The sequence below is a fragment of the Schistocerca americana genome, chromosome 3, assembly GCF_021461395.2.
Source record: "Schistocerca americana isolate TAMUIC-IGC-003095 chromosome 3, iqSchAmer2.1, whole genome shotgun sequence".
In the NCBI taxonomy this organism is placed as follows: Eukaryota; Metazoa; Arthropoda; class Insecta; order Orthoptera; family Acrididae; genus Schistocerca; species Schistocerca americana.
Window position 1 is genome coordinate 648324894 of NC_060121.1, and position 24728 is coordinate 648349621.

At 42.4% G+C, this 24728-nt stretch overlaps 1 protein-coding gene and 1 pseudogene across 1 annotated transcript in view; both read right to left on the reverse strand.

The window, feature by feature from the left end:
• Positions 1 to 24728, reverse strand: part of LOC124606271 (rho GTPase-activating protein 6) — a 1145472-nt gene that overhangs the window by 397038 nt on the left and 723706 nt on the right. The gene's annotated exons all lie outside the window — the stretch shown is intronic.
• Positions 11479 to 11597, reverse strand: LOC124607650 (annotated as a pseudogene).

Below are 24728 nucleotides of genomic sequence, written 5' to 3' on the forward strand. Positions count from 1 at the left end.
ACGTAGCAGCAACACGCCGCGACGCAGCTTTTCGGTCCTTTCCCTCACACAACGACCGAAAAGTGTCTCAGCTGTTAGCAACAAATACAACCGCGGTGTGCACACCCTTGGGAAAGAATTCGCAGAGCTTAACCCTCATTATCAGTCACCAGAAGAAAAAAGTTGACACTGACGGTCGCTCGAGAGTATGTCTTTTGTTAGGGTTCAGCAGTTAATTTCTTCTTAAGAAGTTAACAGAAACGCACCAGTAACAGTAATGCGTAGGAGTGCTCAATGAGCGAATTAGCAAACTGATTACGTTCAAGCAAACATTCTGTAATATTCTTTCTGTTTAGTTTTGTTGCTCTGAATTTGAGCATGCAGTACCCCTAAACCCGACTTACTAACACTGGATATTGAATGAAAATGTCGCATGACGGTAAAATGGTGGCATTTCATAGGTCAGCAGTTATTGAAGTTTCCTGAACGTTGAAAATCATTCATACCAAAACTGTCTTTTTTGAAAAAAGCATTCGCCCCATACACAAACACAGTGGAAAGGATTCGAGCTGCCATCGCTGCCTTCACCTCTATGTTAACCCCAAAGTGATCAATATGTCACAAATGTTTAACTTTTTCCGACATGTGGCTCTATTTTACAATATGTATACAATGTTCATAAGTTTAAATAGATGGCGAGGAGTGAGGTACCTGTAACTGTAGTCGTTTTTTAAAAAAATCTTAAAAGCAATTGTACTATAGTTGTAATTATTATTATTGTTATTATTATGTAATTGTTGACGATTGTTGCGCGGTGTGGCCACGCGGTTTGAGGATCCATATCACGGACTGCGTGGACTTTTAGTTTAAGTAGTGTGTACGTCTAGGAACCGATGACCTCAGCAGTTTTGGTCCCTTAGGAATTCAAATATATTTGAACATTTTTGTTTACGTTTATCCGTTATTGCGTCCCATCACGCCCTTGTATTACACTGATTAATCTGTATGCCTTCTATTAAAGTACGGGGCTCAACCTCGTAAGGAGTAGGCCTACTGAACGATACCGGGTACTCGAAAAATACCTGTTATTGTTAACAAACATGTCATTAAAAGTTCCAGAGCTCATAGTTTTATTTACATATAACGTCAATTCTGTGATCCTTCTTGTCGAAAACTTCAACTACGGAGTCATAGAGTGATGGTTCAGATGGCTCTCAGCAGTATGGGACTTAACAGCTGTGGTCACCAGTCCCCTAGAACTTAGAACTACTTAAACCTAACTAACCTAAGGACATCATACAACACCCAGTCATCACGAGGCAGAGAAAATCCCTGACCCCGCCGGGAATCGAACCTGGGTACCAGGGCGCGGGAAGCGAGGACGCTACCACACGACCACGAGCTGCGGACTGTCATAGAGTGACACTGGTTTTTTTTTTCCCGGGCTTGAGTAATTGTTTTTGAAGGGAGAAAGTCTGGTTTGTGACTCTGTATTGCAAAGATAAGATTCGTTATTCTTCTGAACCTTTAATGTCGAGGCATTGTTAAAACAAAAACCTATCTTTACACTGCCAAATTTAATGAGTATCCATATAAGTGTAATATTGTCCTTGGAATTTTCGTGGCGTTTCGTTAAGTTGTTGAAATATTTCATGTCACTCATGCCATTTTTTGTTCACAACACATCGGAAGAAAACAAAACACATGCCAACAGCACAACTTTTGTGTCTCTTTATAGTCCCGTAACCAGTTGTAAGAGAAGAACAAGATTCTTGAAAATGTTTGACCTAATTTTTTTCTGCTGTATTTATATGTCGAAGATTTGGCGTAGGCCGTCATTATTTGATCACATCTCTTTTCCACTCAAAAATAAGTCCTCCAAATGGATGTTTCCATAGACTTTCGAGCACAAATTTACATTCTGATATGTATGTATCTTTTGAGGAGCCCGCTACTTGATCCATATTATTTCAGCAACTCAACTTCACACTTACGCAGAAACTAATATACCTGTTCGCTAAAACAATGATGAATAAATAATAATATGCACCAAAAAATATGAATCACTAGAATATATACCCTATTTTAAATCTGAACACTTTCAGCACTGTAGGGCGTGAAAGAGTAACACATATGTCTTTAGGAAAGCTAGAGAAGCTAGAGAATCGTAGGCGTTACGCGATTGTCACCTGCCTGTAACAGCTGCACAACCCTCTTTCTCTTTCTCTATCGGCAGCGAGAGGGGATGGACCTCGCAACGGGATGCGTGCCCACTGTTAACCGCTGTTGGTGGGAAGTTACAGGAGTGTGGCATGTAGCTGACAATCCCCTGTGGCCTTCCTAAATAGCTCTTGTCACACTGACAGTGCGTTTTACAGGTATGAGGTATGCCAGCAAATAAAAATGTAGAAAAACTATGTACCAAGAATGTTGAAACGTAAAAAAGAAAAATGTCTCTTATCTGTAACGCTAATCGGCGTTTACAGCAGTTACTTGCACGCCTTGTCCAGGGTTTACAGTCCGCAAAATCCAATATGTAACTACAAGATAAACATTATAAGTTCAGGCAAGAAAATGACCCTTGCTAAATAAACTCGTGCCTTGTTGTCTACATTTCGCGACTTTTATCATTTTTGTATATAATATTTAACTTTTCCACAAGTTCCATAGTAAAAACCCTTCTGTTTCAAGGTACAGGGCACGACCGACATGGCGTGGCTTTACTTTCCACAAATTGTATAATAATTACAAAAATTTATAGAATTTTACTTACCATAACATTCTGTAATTGGAGAATTAACTATATACACCAAGCAGCTTTATTATACAGCACTTAAATGTACAGAACTCGAAATATTTACAAATACTGCATAATACAATACCTCATATCCATCAACAACGAAAACCGCAAAATATGGAGGAAAGTGCTTGCGGCGGCCTCTAACGCACCTTCTACAATAAGTCACTGGACTGAAGTGCCGACCGAGGAGCTTCATATGTTCCTAGGTGCACACTCTTACTCTCTCTACTTACGTAAAAGCCCACTGCAGGCAAAGATGAATCCTGTTAAATAGGAATACCAAGGAGTAAATATACACCTTCAAAGGTGATATTCTCATGAGGCTGCACATCTGTTATATTGATTGGCGACTCCATAGTGGCCTGTGCACTACGACCAGATAATGGGTATACCTGGAAGGAGAGACAGCATTGGCCGTATATTTTTGTTTATTATCGCAAAATCGATTTTCGGTCACTTAGTGACCATCTTCAGTGCTGTAATTATAACTTAAATTAGTAAGCACTGGTGTCAATAAGCTTACGGCGATCACATAGTCTATGTGATCGCCGTAAGCTTATTGACACCAGTCTCTCCTTCCAAGTATACCCATCTGTTATATAATATGGGTAATGTTAACCAAACTAGTGGTGTTGTGTGATACTGAAACGCAAGGAAAGGGTCTCATCAATGTAATATGAATAAAATCCCTTCAGTTCCAATTAAAATAACATTAAAATAACATTACTCCGCGTTCCGTGCTTCGGGACTATGATCTCATTATGAGGCCAAATACAAAGTTGAACAATACGTGCCGTAGCACATGAGTAGTTCTACAGTATATCTGCTCTCAGCAAGCCACCTTATGACGTTTGGCTGCGTGTATCTCTAGTACCACTATCATACTTCCCCTTTTCTGCCTCATTCTCGAAAGAAGCGTCGTCATATCTGATGGAAAAGAATGACCGTGGGAGCAGTTGTTTTTTATTTGTGACAATGATTTTATATCAGCTGGTCTGGCTCATATATCGTTATATCCAAATGCTATATAAATGTTAAGCTACATTCAGATCCGATGATGGCACCTTTAGTGTGTTGAAATCGGTTATCCAGTAAACAGTATTTAAGCGATCTTGGCTTCTGAATTATTTATGCATCTGTAGAGACAGAGTGGAAAGGCCAGGTGGTGTTTCAAGTCATGCACAGTATCACGATCGCAGTTGTCATCCACGTTACCCTGACCCCACCTGATCATGGTTTTTTTTTTTTTTTTCCCACTGACGCCACCCCTTTTATTATTATGTGATTCAGGGTCCCCCATGTTTCCCAGTTTGTTCTGGAGACGACAGGCACCACTTGTGCTGGTGGTTCTTCAATGGCTGCGTTTCAGAAACTTTGGCGGGATCTCATTTGTCCAGGCCCGCTCTCCACGCCAAAGAGAGGATGTCGATCATCGATGATTTGTCCGAGATACGAGTGATATGAAATGTTCTTTGGGAGTTGGGACTCGCAAGACCAGCAGCTCTTTAGGGCTCTGATAGGGGCACGAGTTTCGTACATCCCGTGGTTATTCGACGCGCTTCATGAAGACTTACGTCAACTTTCTTCGCCTGGGTTGATTTGGTTCATGCCGGGCAGGCGTATTCGGCCGTGGAGAAGCACAGGGCTTGCGCGGTGCTTCCCAGAATAGCAAGCTTTTCTCCCCATTTTATTTTTACACGTTTTCGCAAAATATTATTTCTAGAGGCCATCTTCTGTCAGATCTCTTCACAGTGCCATCTATGTGTCAGAGCTCTGTACAACGTCTCAACTAGACAAGTTGGTTCTCTTGTGTATTCCAGTGTGGTATTATCCCAGGAAACACTGAACTTTCGTTTTGTTTGCTCCGATCGAAGGTGGAAAGCACTTACTCGGGTCTTCCAAGGATTCGGTTTAAGGGAGCTATTTTGATCATTTTCTGACAATTTTTTAAGTGCTTTCTTCAGCATTTGTACTAAGTTCTCGAATATGGTGCCACTTCATCCGCATGTAGGAAATTCTAAGTGTGATTGGGTGCTGGCTAATCGTTAGTGTAGAGTTTGCAAACAGAGGGGACCAGAACGCTTCCCTGGACCAGTCCATTCTTTAGTTTCTTTACAGGCTCTTTTCCCATCGTGAAATACGTAGAATTGTCTCTGTCGTAAGAGTTATGTATTATTTTTTATTTACACATCTAGTTCCATAGGACCAAACTGAGGCCATGGAACGTGTCAGAACATGACGTTACAACATAAAGTAATAACAGATAAAATAAAATGTTTATGAACCCAAAAAACGTCAGGCCATAAATTTAAGTAAAAGCAGTCAACAATATAATATGAGAATAAGCTTAATTTTTCAAGCAATTCCTCGACAAAATAGAAGGAGTGACCCATGAGGAAACTCTTTAGTTTGGATTTGAAAGCGCATGGATTACTGCTAAGGTTTTTGAATTCTTGTGGTAGCTTATTGAAAATGGATGCAGCTGTATACTGCCACTTTTCTGCACAAGTGTTAAGGAAGTGTGATCCAAAAGCAGATTGGATTTATGCCTAGTATTAACTGAGTGAAAGCTGCTAATTCTTGAGAATAAGCTGCTGTTGTTAACAAGAAAGGACAGTAAAGAATGTACATATTGAGAGGCCAATCTCAGAATACCCAAATCTAGTGAACAGAGGTCGACCAGAGGTTCGCGAACTTACACCACTTATTGTCCGAACTGCTGTTTCTGAGCCAAAAATATCCTTTGAGAATGGGAGGAGTTACCCCAAAATATAATACCATATGACACAAGCGAATGTAAATAAGCAAAATAGACCAATTTTAGTATCGAACGATCACTTACTTCAAATACTGTTCGAATAGTAAAAATGGCAGCATCAACTCTTTCAACAAGATCCGAACGTGGGCTTTCCACGGCAGTTTACTATCTATCTGAACACCTAAACATTTGAACTGTTCAGTTTCACTAGTCATATGCCCGTTCTGTGAAATTAAAACGTCGGGTTATGTTGAACCGTTTGTTAGAAACTGTAAAAATTGGGTCTTGTTCTGATTCAGCTTTAGTTTATTTTCTACCAGCCATCAACTCAACGACCTCTGTCAAACACATAAATGGGATATTACACATTCAAGAAATTCAGAGAGCCGAAGAGCACCCGAAATACAAGGTATGCGGCTAGCTGTAGAAGCGCCACGGAAGTGCCATATTCACAAGCCGCTGCCGGAGAATCTTCATTGCACGTGTAGAGTGCAGCCGAGGATTGCCATAAAGAAGGAAACGCATGAGAGTTATATAATGTGGGCTCCATGACATCAGGCGAAATCTCTCGGCAGGCCTACATACTTGGCGGAAGACATTATTTTCTAGGCATCTTTGCATGCTCACTGTGCGCTCAGAACTGAAAAGAGCGGCCTGACGCTATCTACGGATATAATAGACACTCCCCGCCAAGCTTCATCGGATTTTCACTAGGGTTTTCATGTCGCTCCCAATTAGACCTTAGTTTCCGAATAGCGCTTGTAGGTCTACAGTTCTCTGGTGAATTTGGTTCTTTCCCAGGCTTCAACAGCGCCACTATCCCTGTCCTTCTCCACATCTTGGAGAGCTTGCAAATTTCAGCGCAACATGTGAAGAGCCGCAGGATCCACATTTTGACTCCTGCGCCAAAATATTTGATCTACTCCATGCAGATATCATCCAGCCCAGCCACTTTATCGCTTTTCATGGTACTGAAGCCCTGATTGAGGTTTTTCATTGTGAAGGACGCTGAGGGCATGTGGGCTGATTTTCACTTTTTGATGTTTTGTATTGGTCTTTCCATTTAAGCGGAACTGATGGGCCACTTCTTTCAGTGTTATCTCAGCAGACCGTATGGAGCCTTTTGGGTTACTGTTGAGCTTTTTGATAAGTTCCAGGCTTTTTGGCGCTGTGTGTCATGTTCGCCCTCTGCAAGGTCTCAATCCATCTGTTTTGCCTCGCTGCAGATAATATTTCGAGCAGTGCTGTGCAACATGTTATACTTTCTTCATCAAAAGCCCCTTTCTGATATAGTTTCTCACATTCAGCAAGGTGTTAACTAGATGCTGGCCACGGTGGTCTAGCGGTTCTAGGCGCGCAGTCCGGAACCGCGCGACTGCTACGGTCGCAGGTTCGAATCCTGCCTCGGGCATGGATGTGTGTGATGTCCTTAGGTTAGTTAGGTTTAAGTAGTTCTAAGTACTAGGGGACTGATGACCACAGTAGTTAAGTCCCATAGTGCTCAGAGCCATTTGAACCATTTTGTTAACTAGATCCAAGCGAGAGATTTTGTATGAATTGCTATCTGCATATCAGTGATATGTGTTGTCTCGAGATTCATTGTAAATTTTTTACAAATTCCTGGTATTATTCAGATTTAGCGGTGAGATCCACAACGGCATCAACAATTTCCTCATCAAAAGAAGTCCATTTGGCCTTCATGCAGTTAACTGCAGCATACACCTATACCTCAGTTGATCTGAAGTGGGTTCGACGAAAGGGCTCATATACCGTTTTAATCCAGCAGTCCTGTATGTTAGAGCTGGTTATCTGGGTTGTAGCCACCCTTCCATACTTTACTCGTGAAAGAGCAGGGAAGTTTTGGGTCGTGAAAGATAAAGAGACGACTTGTACGAGGGCTATTCGTAAAATAAGGTCAGTTCGGGCTTGAAATGAAAACCACGGTGAAAATCGGATGAAGCTTGGCACAGATTTGGGGAAGTGTCTCTATTATATCAGTACATAGCGTCAGGTCGCTCTTTTCAATCCTGAGCGCACAGTGAGCACTTAAAACTGCCTAGAAAATAATGTATTCCACCAAGTATGGGGACCTGCCGAGAGATTTCGCCTGATGTCAAGCAGCCCACATTACGTAACTGTCATGCGTTTCCTTCTTTACTACAATTCTCGGGCGCACTCAGGGGAATGAAGATTCTCTGGCAGCGTTTTCAATGAGAAGTGTTTGATCAACCACAATACAGCCCACAACTGGCTCCCCCCCCCCCCCCTGAGTTTCATCTCCGTTCACATGACCTTTTGGCTATGAAGACAACATTCTGGTAGAGACGAAGGGCTGCACACGAGTGTAGTGAATGGAGGGAAAACACAGGTAGCTGCCTTCTATGATGAGGCTTTGGAAAGTTGGAACAACGATACGACAAATGTCGTACGTGGGAGCGGCGACTATATAGAGAAGTAGCTGGAAGGTGTAGATAACTATTGCAAATAAAACATATTTGATTTTCACAGTGGTTTCCATTTCGCGACCTTACTTTCTGAATAGCCCTCGTACATTACTTCTTTTTCAACTGTACGAACTGTATGAGAGACTAATTTTGAGCCGCATGGCAAACTCTATCGATGTGAAATTTAACTCTAAAAAAGCTGGCCTTGGACCTGGTAAATCATGCACCAGCCAAAAGTCCGTGCCTGGCAGAACGAACATGATAATGTCGGGCATTAAGAAAGTGAAGGTTAGTGCTCACTAGGAGTCAAAACGGTGAACTAGGTACTCAATTTAAACTGTGCCTACTGGTGAAGTCTGATATTTACTGTCTGATTCCTCATTAAATCATGATATGGCTTTGCAAAGTGATAGAACCACATGTTAAACTATCAAAATTGCCAACCTGGTTCACGCTTCATGAGCAAATATTACCTCTTTTGCCGATATTTGACAGATGAGTTATGCAACATTCCTGACCAAATATCCTATTAACATGTTATGCCGTAGGAATAGCCGGCCGCTGGTGGCCGAGCGGTTCTAGGCGCTTCAGTCTGGAACCGCGCGACTGCTACGGTCGCAGGTCCGAATCCTGCTTCGGGCATGGATGTGTGTGATGTCCTTAGGTTAGGTTTAAGTAGTTCTAAGTTCTAGGGGACTGATGACCTTAGAAGTTAAGTCCCATAGTGCTCAGAGCCATTTGAACCATTTTTGAGCCGTAGGAATAATGGAAGTAATCACGAACGACTGTAGTAATTGCATATAAAAAGATGACAACACAAAGAATCCACACAAATTATTAGACAGAAATCTATTATCGTAAGAAATTCTAGTTGAACAGAATAATGAAGGAGCAGTTTCTACAGAAGTTCATTTTCCAGGGGAACCAGAAGTAGGCATAGGAATTTCTTTGGCACGTGTTGTTATTGGTCCGATGTAAGAGAAGACCTTAAGGGCTCAATCTCGGCAGACTCACTCAACGATGCATAAATAAATAGGTAAACGTATGCATAAGCATGCAAAAGACTGAACAGTGCATCTTTTTGTGGGAGGTATTGTCCCAGAATAAATAAAAATAGCTCCAATCTATTAGATGCAAGCAAGGTTTTCCGGAGGTTTCCGTTGTTTGTAAGGTATAAATGCTGGAACTAGAAGTGACCACCCATATATTCCCACGTTCAGAACCACTCCCCCCCCCCCCACCCCCTTCCCCGGCCCCTTCTCCACTACCAGCTTGCCTGGTTCTGATTGTGAATCCGCTCTAACCGTGTCAGGTCTCAAACGGCTGGTTCTCCCCCGTCGGGATAGAGAATGAAACGTAATGAAAATGCATTATAGTTTTCAAGTTGGTTGGTTGGTTTGGGGAAGGAGACCAGACAGCGTGGTCATCGGTCTCATCGGATTAGGGAAGGATGGGGAAGGAAGTCGGCCGTGCCCTTTCAGAGGAACCACCCCGGCATTTGCCTGGAGCGATTTAGGGAAATCATGGAAACCTAAATCAGGATGGCCGGACGCGGGATTGAACCGTCGTCCTCCCGAAGTTCTCAAGTACATGAGAGTTTATGTACCTTGTATCTGACGCCAAAGCATCTCAGTGTCACATGATCTGCATTCAAATTTATGCATGCCTGCTTATTCAACCCTGCCATGCGGAACAACTACATTCTTTCACAGAAATCTACCCAAAGTATTATTAGCACTGAATACTGCTCTGATGCCGTATGGCTTCACAATGTTTATCACTGTGTAAACAGTCTGCCAGTTGTACTCAGATCACGAGAAATTTTAAAACCATGTTTGTGCTTACTTATTTTTGTAATAATCAAAGTCAAATAATTTAGAATGTAAAAAAAATGCCGAGTTAAGGAAACGCGTCTTTGAATAATAAAGTTACTATAAAAATTGTGCTCACCTCTTATCTTGACCGTAGTTAGTCGCAAATATTCGTAAATCTTATAAGTGCAGCATTCAGTATTAACAAGATGTTCTAACCACGATCTTCCTCACCGCAGCTGCTCACTTAGTTGAAGTGGCCCGTAAAATACTATTCACACAAAGAAGTCTAGAAAGAACAGTGTATATGCAACGGAAGCAATATATTCCTTGAGTAAGCCACTATACTCCTCGTTGGCGTTGAATTATTTTCACATCGAACAGTGAATACACAAGGACCTCTGCTTCGAAATTTGACAATACGAGAAATAAGCGCTCAAGGATTTAGTGTTAGCTATTTTCGAGGACACCAACTAGTTGTCTGTGGAAGGTCGTTGGTTCATTTGCGGAAACTGAAATAAAAGAAAGATTAAAATATATTTTTAGGTATAAAAATCGTGACTCGCCCTAAAGAGACATTGCCAAGGCTTTTATTGAAAACTATCGCATTGACAATATTATAAAACAAACGCAAAAAATTGCGGTGTTGATACTACCTTATCCGATGAAACTCGGAATAGTCGAGGTAAATACGAGGGCTATTAGGAGAGTTAAGGAACGATCTGTCGTGAAATAGAAACCATAGTGAAAATCAAAACTGTTTTATTTGCAACATTTAGCTACACCTTCCAGCTACTTCACTACATAGTCGCCGCTCTGACTTAGACATCTGTCGTAGCAACTTTCCAGTGCCCTCATCATAGAAGGCAGCCTCCTGTGTTTTCCGGCAATTTTCTACTCTAGCCTGCAAGTCGTTGTCTGTGCCAAAATGTTCTCTTCATAGCCAGCGATGAAACTCAGAGAGAGCCAAGTCCGGCCTGTACGATAGGTGATCAAACACTGCCGACCGAAAATGCTACAGGAGAGTCCTCATAGCTCCTGCAGCGTGTGTACGAGAACTGTCATGAAGAAGGAAATGCGTGAAATCAGCGAAATCTCTCGGCAGGCACCCATACTGATTTCAGACACTATTTTCTAGGTTTCTTTACACGTTAACTGTGAGCTCCGAACTGAGGAGAGCTATCTACGGGAATACTAGACACACTGCTCAACACATCGGCACAAAGCTTCATCTGATTTCCACTGTGGTTCCCATTTGGCTACCGATCGTTCCTTACTTTCCGAAAGGTCTCATAGAAATCTGGCTATACACGTTTATGACACAGAAAGAACACACTCACTTGCTACACATGCAAGTGTATGTAGCCCCAATTGGAACCGAATAAGGGTCCCACTGGCTGCAGGATGTGAAACCCTGGAATAATGATTAAAGATATCCTGCTGTGTTAAATGGGACACTCTGCAGGAAACAAAAAACAAGCAATATCTGAGGAGACCTTGAAGGCCCAACTGTACCGATCGGCCGCCATGCCATCCTCAGCCCTTAGGCGTCACCGGATGCAGGTATGAAGGGGCATGTGGTCAGCATACAGTTGTCCTGGCCTTGTCAGTTTTCGGGACCGGTGCCGCTACTTTTCAGTCAAGTAGCTCGTCAATGGGCCTCACAAGGGCTGACTGCACCCTGCTTGCCAACAGCACTCGGCAGACCCAGAGGATGACCCATAGAATTGTTAGCCGAGCCCGACAATACTTAACTTCGGTGATCTAATGGGAACCGATGTTCCTATTGTGGTAAGGCCGTTGGCACTCTATGGGAAGCGCAGTTTATGAAACTAAACGTACTCTTTTGACTTTAAAGGAAAATCAGAGCACAACATTAATTACGCACAGTCGATTGGAACAGCGACCAACACAATTAGAAACAAATTGTTTTAGTCTATAGTCGTACTTTCTTATTCTGATTACTGGCTACTGGTTACGTTACACAGTACCATCCTCAGGGCATCCTATAATCAAAAAATCCCAGTGCATGGTTAGAATAATGATTTAAGAGAAATTTACAAAATATTTTTTCTCTGTGATAGTAAACGTGTGATCAATAGTGCAGCCTTAAAATGTATTGACAACCCCTTACCCCTGGCATGCAATCGTCATAGTCTCTTCACAAGTAGGTGTAACCAATACTAAAAGTGAAGGTCAATGATGAGCTTTTTATATATGCAAATTACGGCCAATACTTCGCAAATTTCTTTCACGCTGTCGTTCTAAATATTAGTATTTTTTAATCATAGTTTAAAGTATAACGTCTCGTAGACGTAGCAGTCATTAGAGCAGAAGGACGAGAACGGTGGACAAGCGTGATGCAGGCAATGAGCCATGACCTTAAGCAGGAAACCATACCAGTATTCATCTGGCGATATGGCGATATGTATGGAAGTTACGCATACTGAAGTACCAGTTTCCTACTAATATCACCACTACCCTGCTGTCAAAAAATGTAAAAACTAACGAACTATTCACTGATTTTTAAGAGATATACTGGGTGATTCTTACTAATTTACAACACTCCATTACACGCTATGTATTTGACAGATATGCGCGTTTGATTACAGGATTAGCCGCGCGAGGACGACGTTGTCTTCTTCTCTCCTACTCCTCAATCACGTGTTCCTCAACGGATTAATCGAGCGTTGTCGCCCTTCCCAGGCACGAGAGACAATCAATTTACTTTTGTGTCTGACAGACACGTAACGTGTTTTTAAATAAATATTTTTATACGTTTCATTTTTGATTTTACCATTCAGTTTTTTAATATACGTTGTGATACCTTCTTATTATAGTTATTTTTGTGAAAATGGATTTGTGTACCTGACACGTGCTCAAGTATCTCTCTGATACAACGCTTGTATTTATGTTAGTCTGACTATTCCAAATGTTCTGAGTAACTTTATCTTGACCAAGCTTCTCCTACATAATTTGTTCTTCCGAAAACCAATATATAAAATTCATTGTCAGGTTCAAAATAGTGAAAAAACAGTATATAATGATCTCGATATCCCCCCCCCGACATACGACAAATTCACCTACTTCTATTTGAATGGGTTTGACCTGGAGTGATGACGAAGAAAGTCTACTGTTATTTGCTTCAGCTCCTGAAGGAACAGTAAACCTTGCCCCAGAGGTTCCAGTTGACACTGATGCAGAAGAAGAGGTTCATGAACGCGAAGAGAACTCTGACACTGAACAAAGTGATTCAGGGACACCACCTGATTGTGAATACGACAAGACGCCTTATGTCTGTCACAAAAAGCAACGAAGAAAAATACTGAATTCAATTTCACGGAGAAAAATGCCTTATCTACATAAGAGCAGGGGCAAACAAAACCTCACAAGGCAGCTTCCATGCCCAGTCGGAAAGGCAAAAAAGTCACAGACCATTCTGAAAAGCTGGCTCTGTATGTTTGGTGACAGCATGTTAGAACCGGTTGTAATATTCACTAACCTATATAAATTATTTATGTTGCAGAGACGCTAAAAAGACCGACAAAAGCAAGATAAAAGCATTTATTGGCCGTATCTGTATTGCTGGAACTTATAAAGAAAGGAAACTGAACCTTTCAGATTTATGGGCTGTTGATGGATTCGGGACTGCGACGTACTGTCTCACCAAGAGCATCAATAGGTTTCGTTTCTTGCTTCAAACTCTAAGATTCGACGAGAGGCAAACTAGAGAAGAGCGAAAAGCGCTCGATTGCGTTGCCCCCATCAGGGATATTTTTGAAAAATTTATCAAGAACTGCAAACAGAGCTACCAAGTGAGAGAAGACGCACCATCGATGAGAAATTGGAGGCTTTTAGGGGTAGGTGCAACTTTATTCAATATGTATCTTCCAAGTCAGCTAAATATAGAGTTAAAAAAGTTTGCTGCCGTCGCTTCAAGAGTGTATTATACATTCAAAATGGATGTTTACGCAGAGAAGCAACCTGATGGCCCTTTCCAGGTTAGTAATAAGTCTGTGGATGTCGTTCAACGCCTGGTTGCCCCTCTTAGTAAATCAGGTCGCAATGAAACAGCTGACGTCTGTGTTACTCTCCTTCACACCACGTCAACAAATACGGCCTGTCCTACGTGGGGACTTTGAAGAACAACAAGTGGAAAATTCCAAAAGAAATGAAAGATTTGAGAAACAGTGAGGCATTCTCCAGCGCTTTTTCTTTCGATAAAGAAGGCACTATGGTTTCATATGAGTCACACAACAAAATGAATGAAGAGAATGTGCTCTTGATATACGCTATGGATTTGGGCGGGGCAACTGATGGAGGATGTTGGTAGGAAAGGAAACCAGAAATGATGACGTATTATAATACACATAAACTTGGTGTAGACATGGTTGACAAAATGGGTCCTGTTTATAGTGTCCAAAGAGGCACGAAAAGGTGAACAGTGGTTGTGTTTTCCACCATTGTAAACGTAGCTGATATCAACAGACAAGTCATTTGCCTGGGGAACGGACAAAACATGCCTCCTAGGAAAGTTTTCCTTCTTGAGTTGGGAAAAGAGCTCATAAAGGATCATTGGATTAGGCGACCACAGCCACTCTTGCCACGCACTATGGCCGTATGTCTTGGAGAACTTTTTCCTCAAGACAAAATACCACAAACTCCAAGAAACTCTGCAACCACTGATACTGAAGCCCGTAAACGAAAGCGCGGCCAACCCAGCTGGGATGATGATTATAAAACGACAAGACTCACCAAATATACATGCAAACGGTGCAGCCACTTTTTGTGCCTACAACACTGCGACTGCTTTTGTGTCGGTGGTTGTAAAATCGATCATGACAATGATGAAAGTCATACAAAGTGATATTTTGTAGAAGTAGGGAACGTTTTTCTATTTCTTCCCTTTTTGCTAGTCCCAGTAGTATTAGTCGTGTTTCACTCTTTTGACTGAATTTCTAAGAATTAGTTTATACAAAAAGTTTATACATAGTTTATTTAATAAATAACATTCTTAATTTTATGTTGTATGTGCACTTTTTCACCCGGAAATCCGAAAAGTACATATTAGCAAAGTTGCTAAATTTCAAGCAAAATCTTTTATTAGCCGTAACACCGTAACTAAACATTTCCTGACCTAAGTTTATATGAACTTTTTTCTTTAGTTTCACTTGTAGAATAACATATTAAAATATTTGCATGTCCTCGTGAATCACCTTGTATTTGTTGTAATGATCAGGTTATAACTGTTAATAACGTATGTAGACGAAACGCAAAATAAATAAAGTGATTTTAGGGAAATAACAAGAAAAATTAAGATGACTGTCGTGGATATGAATAACCACTCTTCGGCCACGAGTACAATGTCTTCATCAAACCGGGCTAGATGGCGTTATGATAAGGCACTGAAGTCGTACAGGAGAGGACGGAGTTCCAAATCCCCGACCGACCTTCCGATTTAGGTTTTCCGCAATTTCCAAAAATCGGTTAAGGCTCATGCCTGCATAATTAATCTAAAAGGACAAGGCTGATTTTCTCCTCGATTCTTCCACAATCCGAGCATGCTCTTCATCTCTAATGACATCGTCATCGACGCGACATGAAACACTAATCTTCCTCCCTTCTTCATCAGTGTGCCATGTCAGTTAGTGCAAAAGTGTTAGTGTTAATATGAGGTACTGCTATTACAAGTAAGTCGTAAATTTAGTGCAAATAAAACAGTTTTGATTTTCACAGTGGTTTCCATTTCGCGACCTTACTTTCTGAACAGCCCTCTTACATTACTTCTTTTTCAACTGTACGAACTGTATGAGAGACTAATTTTGAGCCGCATGGCAAACTCTATCGATGTGAAATGTAACCCTCAAAAAGCTGGCCTCAGACCTGGCAAATCATGCACCAGCCAAAAGTCCGTGCCTGGCAGAACGAACATGATAATGTCGGGCATTAAGAAAGTGAAGGTTAGTGCTCACTAGGAGTCAAAACGGTGAACTAGGTACTCAATTTAAACTGTGCCTACTGGTGAAGTCTGATATTTACTGTCTGATTCCTCATTAAATCATGATATGGCTTTGCAAAGTGATAGAACCACATGTTAAACTATCAAAATTGCCAACCTGGTTCACGCTTCATGAGCAAATATTACCTCTTTTGCCGATATTTGACAGATGAGTTATGCAACATTCCTGACCAAATATCATATTAACATGTTATGCCGAAGGAATAGAGTCATTAAATACTTTTAGTACAGTAATTAGGATACTTACTGAAAAAAAGGTGATTTCTTTGAAATGGCAGTTTATTAGTCGGTGTAATAATTTGGTCTTTTTTAGCATTAATATTAACAGAAACCTGTTTCTTGACAGTAAATAAATAAAATGAATCACTTGGGCACTAATGAGTAATGTGCTAAAACAGTACTAATAGCAACACTAATAGTGTTGGTAGTTGTGTGTCAGTGTAGTACACAGACGACATGGCGGTAGTTTGCAGTTATCTTCTCATAGCTCGTCTTGAAGCGCCCAGAGTATCTCTAAAGCTCGGGAATGGCGATAGAGAACGCTTGTGCAGTGTGTCGTCAACCTTTTGTGTAATGGATGAGTATTAAGAAAAGGAGGAGGAGTATGAATCATATCGTTAACACAGATTTCTACTTTCAAATTTCACCCAGAGAAGCGATGAGCTTAACGTTCTCATACAACTAACGAATTACAACCAACAGTCAAACATTAAGCCATTCCATGCCACAGAGCAAAGAGATGACTTTTAGCTTTACCTGTCGTCCCCATGCTAGGCTGACTACTCAGAATTCAAATATCAGAAGTATGTGGGGGAACAGTAATAGTGCCACATTGAACCGTGACACTAACGTAGTATGTTGCAAACAAATTAAGAATCATTATGCAGTATCACAAACTTAATGTAATGAGTGATATGGAAATGGATAGAGGGGTAACAGCAGCTGCAGGAGTAAACGCGTAGTAAGTAGCGATAGCAGTAAATTGTAAATACAGGCCGGCCGCGGTGGACGAGAGGTTCTAGGCGCTACAGTCTGGAACCGCGTGACCGCTACGGTCGCAGGTTCGAATCCTGCCTCGGAGATGGGTGTGTGTGATGTCCTTAGGTTAGTTAGGTTTAATTAGTTCTAAGTTCTAGGCGACTGATGACCTCAGAAGTTAAGTCCCATAGTGCTCAGAGCCATTTGAACCATTTGTTTTTTTGTGATTACAGTCACAATCAACATTTACCTCCAGAAAGTTCATAACACGATCCATATGCCGAACTGGCATGTATTAGCTACCTGTGTAACTGTTTTTGATTTTGATAGAATAACTGGATAAAGTAACGCCAAAAATTAAAACTACAGAGTAATGTGGGTACTTGGGGATGTTAAAAATATTATAAAAATTTTGAAACACTTGCAATGAAAATTTCACTATCATTAGTGGCATATCACACAGTGACATTTCTAGTGATAGGAAAGCAGTGGGCATATTACCTAAGATAACAATTTAAAATCCAGGAACTGATACGATGAATGGAGTAATTCCAAGAGCTGATAGGATCATTTACACTAACGATGAACGATACAACACCTGAGGCAGTTGTATGTGGTATACTCAAGGTCCTCCCCCTCCATCCCGCCCACGCACCCCGCCTCCTTCCCCTCCCTCCTCGACCCTTCTTTCTCCTTTTGTAATTAGACGAAACGTATGGGTTTCATTATTAGAGGCCTGCGAACTATAGTGAGAGGAACAGGTACGTTTGAGATCAGGGTGTGGGTTTTTGTAAATAATAATAATGAAATAATCATAATAACAATAATAACAAATTAATTTCATTATTGTACCAACTATGCGACTTTCATATTAGGAGGACTGTGTACTGTGGTGAGAGGTCCATCAGCAGCAGCAGAGTCATCCTACTTAAAAATGGTAAGGAAGGGGGAATGCTACACCCCACGATAGTAACCCTGGATGGCACTAAAAATTCGTCCAAGTTTTACCTTGGCAACTGCCGGAAGCCGAACCGCCTGTGCCAGTGACCTGCAGACTTCCAGCTAGGGGAAAATTTGAGCGAGTTGTGACAAATACGGAAGCTATTCCAGCGCGAGGGAACGACCAAATGCCCAAGTCTGCAAACGAAGTATAATGTCATCGAGATAGTTGAGAGACACCACCATACTAGCTGCAAAGCAGTGTTGCAAGAAAGGCCTAGACACAATGCAACAATAAGTATTCAGGTGCTGAACCAGCAGAAAAGAGCCACTGAAAGGTGAAGTTGCAAAAGTCTGATGCCACTAAGAGAGTTGACAACGATGGAAAACTAGGCCATATGATGTCCAACAAAGCAGAGCACAGGGAAATCGTCAACATAAATATCCCACATTTCTTAACAAATGTCTTATTTGATGAGCACTGATTAAGACTGCTCACTGTTAGTCTCAGATCTCGTCTCAGTCTCAGATCTCGTCTCAGTCACAGCTATCCAGTGAGAGTGGAGGCTATGGGAGTCGACGCTCGGCATGCCTAGCTGTCTTCAGTCGTCTGTGGAGCCACAAGTCCTATTTGAAGGACTCTGCTACTGGCAGCTGCAGTGCAAACTTCTGAGGCAAGGCTGGTGGGGCGTGGAGACTCTGACATTCTGCGTGGTGTCTGTTTGTTCTATATCGTGTCTCCCTACCACTTTCGCGCAACGACGCTCTGAGCGTGTTTTTTAGAGAATTGACTAGTTTGAACCTGGGACCTGTTGCTGGTAAGGAGACGCCAGACCACACATGACATGTAGAATTTAGAAGAGTTCAGTGAGACTAGCGATGGTATAACCAAATACTTGATGATTTCAGCGTCAGCTCCACTGCACTCCCTGTAAAAGAATCTTAATACTAACTAAATTTAGTGGAAGGGGTTCAAGGCTTTCCTATTTTTTGGTAGCTGGTAAAATAACGTCGATAAAGCAGTTAAGTTTACCATTGGAAATTTTATTCTACTCACAAAACATTGTTTATAAATTGCACTATTGATAAAAGGAAATGTTTTAATACAGGATGGTAAAAACCAACTGCGTTCAACAAAAATGTGAACGAATATTCCCTGAGTGGGTTTCCAAGTTCTACAATGGATCGAAGGATGACCTATGCCATATCACATCTATAATCTAGGTTTATATTAAGTTTCACAAGAGAGAAAACTATCAAAATGGTCTACAGTGACCCTCAGTCATCTTTAATTACAGGGTTATTACAAATGATTGAAGCGATTTCACAGCTCTACAATAACTTTATAATTTGAGATATTTTCACAATGCTTTGCACACACATACAAAAACTCAAAAAGCTTTTTTAGGCATTCACAAATGTTCGATATGTGCCCCTTTAGTGATTCGGCAGACATCAAGCCGATAATCAAGTTCCTCCCACACTCAGCGCAGCATGTCCCCATCAATGAGTTCGAAAGCGTCGTTGATGCGAGCTCGCAGTTCTGGCACGTTTCTTGGTAGAGGAGGTTTAAACACAGAATCTTTCACATAAACCCACAGAAAGAAATCGCATGGGGTTAAGTCGGGAGAGCCTGGAGGCCATGACATGAATTGCTGATCATGATCTCCACCACGACCGATCCATCGGTTTTCCAATCTCCTGTTTAAGAAATGCCAAACATCATGATGGAAGTGCGGTGGAGCACCATCCTGTTGAAAGATGAAGTCGGCGCTGTCGGTCTCCAGTTGTGGCATGAGCCAATTTTCCAGCATGTCCAGATACACGTGTCCTGTAACGTTTTTTTCGCGGAAGAAAAAGGGGCCGTAAACTTTAAACCGTGAGACTGCACAAAACACGTTAACTTTTGGTGAATTGCGAATTTGCTGCACGAACGCGTGAGGATTCTCTACCGCCCAGATTGGCACGTTGTGTCTGTTCACTTGTTCACTTCACCATTAAGAAAAAATGTTGCTTCATCACTTGAAAACAAGTTTCGCACTGAACGCACCCTCTTCCATGAGCTGTTGCAACCGCGCCGAAAATTCAAAGCGTTTGACTTTGTCATCGGGTGTCAGGGCTTGTAGCAATTGTAAACAGTAAGGCTTCTGCTTTAGCCTTTCCCGTAAAATCTTCCAAACCGTCGGCTGTGGTACGTTTAGCTCCCTGCTTGCTTTATTCGTCGACTTCCGCGGGCTACGCGTGAAACTTGCCCGCACGCGTTCAACCGTTTCTTCGCTCACTGCAGGCCGACCCGTTGATTTCCCCTTACAGAGGCATCCAGAAGCTTTAAACTGCGCATACCATCGCCGAATGGAGTTAGCAGTTGGTGGATCTTTGTTGAACTTCGTCCTGAAGTGTCGTTGCACTGTTATGACTGACTGATGTGAGTGCATTTCAAGCACGACATACGCTTTCTCGGCTCCTGTCGCCATTTTGTCTCACTGCGCTCTCGAACGCTCTGGCGGCAGAAACCTGAAGTGCGGCTTCACCCGAACAAAACTTTATGAGTTTTTCTACGTATCTGTAGTATGTCATGACCATATATCAATGAATGGAGCTACAGTGAATTTATGAAATCGCTTCAATCATTTGTAATAGCCCTGTGCTTATCTAACTTGTCGTAAATTACAGTGGCTGATATGGCTTCTGAATAACTATATGACAGAAAAATCATCGCGTTTCAGATTTTTACTTCAAGTGGCAAATGTGAACACCGTGAGCTTTAATTGACGATCGACACTAGTATTACGCAAAAAGGGGGTGTAACAGATGAGACTTCTGCAGTTCTGGGTGAAGCTTTATGCGCGGTTATGCGGCATCGCGTGCGTTCATTACCTTGTCGGTGTTCGTCAGGGGGCGGCGTGCAGCACAGCTCCGCTCACCTCGCCGTCTCGGAAGCAACTCTCTCCTAACTTCTCCTTACTACAATTTACCGAAGTTGGTTTAAAAAAACTATCTGGCTGTGTTTTCATCTGACCAATCAGGGTCTCAATGTTAACCTTAAGCTCTATCCAACGAGAAACGTTATACTTTTCGTGGTGGGGCAATGTTTTTAAAGTTTGCAACGTAACAGAGACGCGAAAAAGTCTCACGCTAAAACTTGCAGCTGGTGTGGTCCCTTTAGCGTTATCGTAAGATCTATACTTTTCTCCTGGAGGGCTCTATCTTTTAACATGGGCTGGGGGGTGGTCCTGACGTAACAGAGATGCGAAAAAGTCTCACACTAAAACTTGCGGGTGGTGTGGCCCTTTTTTGTGTAATCGTAAGATCTATACTGTTCTTCTGGAGGGCTCTAGCTTTTAACGTGGGCTGGGGGGTGGTCCTGACGTAACAGAGTCGCGAAAAAGTCTCACGCTAAAACTTGCGGCTGGGGTGTGGTCCTAGCGGTTAGCTGGCGACGTGGGTGTCCGTCCCTTATTGTAGGGTCTTCCAGCTTAACACGGTTCTGCTCTCAGCTTCTGTTCTCGTTTCTCCCCTCGGAACTGCATCTGTCTCACGGTGGGAAGGTATGACATGCATTTAGGCATTCTTGTGTTAGTCTGTGGTATTCCATTTGCTCACTCGTTACTCGTATTAGTTTGGTTAATTTAATGTCACGATTTATTCGGAGCTATGCGATTTGCTTATCATGTCAGGGTTTTCATGGAAGGTGTTGGATTTACCTAACACCTTATAAGACTACCATCACTGTGCAGGCCTACTGGAAGCTTGAGCTGCGTAACCAGGATGCTGTCCGTCATCTGCCTTTGGGAGGGAGGACCACTATTGCTGCTCATTCTGTTCCTCTAGTAGACATCAATGTGGCTGGCTCCTGTCCCCTATACAGGGGCTGAGGGTTGACCCCTGCAAGACAGCATGTACTCTGGGTGGACCTGGGGGCATATCTTCTGAGTGCAAATCTTCCCTGTCTACTAGAGCACTTTGGAGATCGATAAATAGAGCTGGAGCTCACCGGCGTCCATGGGTTGATGGTTACTCAGCGACGTAACTGTGCCGCCACCTAACGCCTCGCTGTACTGACAGAACTGAAAGACGAGCACATGCTGGCCTGCCCCTGATGAGGGGCTGACACTCTGCTGGCCCGACTCTGGTGCAGCGCCTTGGGAGACAATCCTGTAGTACTGCGAAATAAATGTGTTATGGCCAATAATATTTTACTGGCGCTCTCTAGCTTAGCTAGGCCCCCCCCCCCCCCCCCCACCACATCCTGCCTGGCTCCCTCCCGAGGACTGTAGAAGTCTGTGACAGGACCCTTAAACATCCTTCCACATGACTAGGACAACAAGTAAACAATTGGTAAGAGGAAACACGTACCGTGAATAGCTTGAAGCAGACACAGCAGTTTCCTTCAGTCGTGGACAGGAGTGGCGCAGTCCGATTCTAGAGACGAAATTCCCATATTACCCTACACATGGACCATTCTTTACCAGCAATAGGTAATCGGAAAAAAATTAAAGGAAAATATGTCTTTGCTTGTACCTTTTGCAAGCCCACTGAAGATTATCACTCCCCCCTCCCCATTTCTCTTTGTTGGTAACTCGGCAGGCCGACAAGAGACTGCCGTGAACTCAAATACTCTGGCGGGTACCAACTGCCCACGAGAATCCTCACCCCCTCTCCTTTCTCTCTGGACTAATAAGAATTTATTCTCGATATCTTGAAAAGATAATAGTTTAAGTCTGCTCAACGTATTCGTTCCCATGGGTATCAGGAGTACGAAATTTGTTCAGTAACCAAAACTAGCACGACAGGAAGGCCTCTTCTTTGTTAGTAAAGCCGTTTTTAGTATTCTCAGATTTACTGTCATGGAGTCAATGACTCCCACTAGAATCTTCCACATCATTAACAACAGCAAAAATCTCTCAACTGCAGAGGGTACAAGCACTGATGTACATGTAGTTAATTTATGGCCTTTGTCGATAAAATATGGTTCATGTGTAGGAATCGCACTACACCATTATTGTCCATGTTTGAAGGAAACTGGTGTGTGTATCCTCCAGACTAACCTCACCAAGCTGATGGACATAGGCTAGGCAGTGTGAAACAATCGCGAAGAACTCAGGAGACGTGTTTCATCGTAGCAATGGTTCATATGTTGCACTAGCCATGTGCAACAGTGGATATGTGTGGAAAGACCTGCTAGAACGGTAGCAAACTGCAGTGGGAGGCGAAATGCTTACAGGAAATGTCCAATAGTTTTCTGCTAATTAATTGTGTTAATCAAGATACAACACTTGAGGGTTGGCACTTTTGATTTTTAATTATGATAATATTGGCTACCATTTTTAAATATGATAGCACCAAGTCACGTATAGAATTTTCATGGATCAGTGGATAGGCCAACATTTTCCTCCATTTTGTCGAATTTGAAATGAAAAATATCTAGTAACTCACAAGAACCAAATTTAGTAATAATATCATAATTTGTAATGAACTTGTTTGGAGTCTTCCACCTAACTGGAAAATTTTTTTGAAATGACGAGGATGTTAAAGCCGGTAAACAGTCTACAAATGGACACGGATGGGAATGGAAATCGCTCGTATCTTATCGGAAGAACCATCATTTGCCTAAGCCAATTAAGAAGACATTAAATATCAAAATGTGGATGGCAGGACAAGGTTCTAAGCCCTGCTCCAGCCAAGTCTCTCTCTTTCGGTAATTGTTATCAGCGAGTGTAGAAAGATTAGGGTGTAGCGTATCGTGGAAGTATGGTCGACAGTGACAAGCGCCTGTTGTTTTCAAAGGAACCATCGCGGCAATATAGTTAAGTGATGGTTTATGGAAGCCATTGAAAAGCTAAATTTGGACGGACGGCCAGGGGTCTGAATACCGTTCCTTCCCAAAACGAGTTCATTGTGCTGACTCAACACCACATGGCTCGGTAGCTAATTACACTGTGCAACAGAAATAGAGAATTACTTTTTCGAACCCGTAATTATTTGCCATTGCGACACATAAGTTTAAAATTTGGGTAAATTATGCCTACAACCTTTCTCCATAATGATTCAAAAGTGTGGCACCCTGCGACGTCACCGCCGTGCTCGGTGACGCTTCAAATAGCAAGGTGCGTCGACACATGAGAAAAATTTGGCCAGAACTCAGAAATTCATGTACGAAGGGTTAATGATGTCACATAAACAGCAAATTTCACCAAAATTGTGCCCTAGGCCACCATGGACGAGTCACGTGATGAGGAGTTCGTCGTACTCCCTCTTATCCACATTACACTCCTTTTGACGCTTCCACGATGGACGTCAGAACAGGAAAACATTTCAGACACCCCGCCGCGCAGAATCTACACGAAGAGGCCTCAAGGAAGTAAAGGCATAAGGGTGTCAACTAAACCACTCCTTATCTTGAGGCGTTGATTCCCACACATTCTGCGGTGCAGAACTGCAGTTCACAGAGCTATGATCAACAGGGCGGCGTTCTCGATAATCGAAGACAATGCTGACACACCACGGACGCTTCGACACTTCTCTAAAGATAATGTGGGCCAGCAACCCTGTCGAACAAGATCGAATTCCTTTGGAGTGCAGTTAGACTGCAAATTTTGCTCTGGTGTACAGTGTGGAATCGCAAGGGACTGTTCAGTAGCATCTGACGAAGTTTTATTAACACGATCTGAAGCAACAGCTTTTGCAGCCTTCCTGTTTTGCCCCATCTTATGGAGTGATCACAGAGGAGTGCGACATTGACATATGTGTGAATAAAACGGCACAGGGTTCCTCTGACATCCTCCAGTTCGGCAATACTGTCAGTGCCATCCACACACGTTTGTTGAGCACTTTAAAATCGTACCTGCACAGGAAAGACTGGTGAGAGGGTCTTCTCTACCTGCTAGAAGGAATGCCGAAGTGGTTGCCTACTGCAGGCGCGTAGGACTTTTCTGACTGGTTTTCTCTGTGCAGGTAGGTTTTAAAAGTGCTCAATAAACGTGTGTGGGTGTCACTGAGT